Raw genomic sequence first — 914 nt, 5'->3', positions numbered from 1 at the left:
AAGCAAGAGCAAACACATTCAAAAGCTAGCAGAAGGCAAGAAATAACTAAGATCAGAGCAGAACTGAAGGAGATAGAGACACAAAAAACTCTTCAAAAAATCAATGAATCCAGGAGCTGGTTTTTTCAAAAAGATCAGCAAAATTGATAGACCGCTAGCAAGAATAGTAAAGAAGAAAAGAGAGAAGAATCAGATAGCTGCAATAAAAAATGATAAAAAAGGGATATCACCACTGATTCCACAGAAATACAAACTACCATCATATAATACTATAAACACCTCTATGCAAATAAACTAGAAAATCTAGAAGACATGGATAAATTCCTGGACACATACATCCTCCCAAGACTAAACCAGGAAGAAGTTGAATCCCTGAATAGACCAACAGGCTCTGAAATTCAGGCAATAATTAATAGCCTACCAACCAAAAAAAGTCCAGGACCAGATGGATTCACAGCCAAATTCTACCAGAGGTACAGAGAGGAGCTGGTACCATTCCTTCTGAAGCTAGTCTGATCAATGGAAAAAGAGGGAATCTTCCCTAACTCATTTTATGAGGCCAGCATCTTCCTGATACCAAAGCCTGGAAGAGACACAACAAAAAAAGAGAATTTTAGAACAGTATCCCTGATGAACATCGATGCAGAAATCCTCAATAAAAAACTAGCAAACCAAATCCACCAGCACATCAAAAAGCCTATCCACCATGATCAAGTGGGCTTCATTCCTGGGATGCAAGGCTGGTTCAACATATGCAAATCAATAAACATAATCCATCACATAAGCAGAACCAATGACAAAAAGCCATATGATTATCTCAATAGATGCAGAAAAGGCCTTTGACAAAATTCAACTACGCTTCATACTAAAAACTCTCAATAAACTAGCTATTGATGGAAAGTATCTCAAAATAA

Source organism: Colobus angolensis, unplaced genomic scaffold, assembly GCF_000951035.1.
Source record: "Colobus angolensis palliatus isolate OR3802 unplaced genomic scaffold, Cang.pa_1.0 Scaffold389, whole genome shotgun sequence".
Taxonomy (NCBI): Eukaryota; Metazoa; Chordata; class Mammalia; order Primates; family Cercopithecidae; genus Colobus; species Colobus angolensis.
This window is presented reverse-complemented; position numbering follows the sequence as displayed.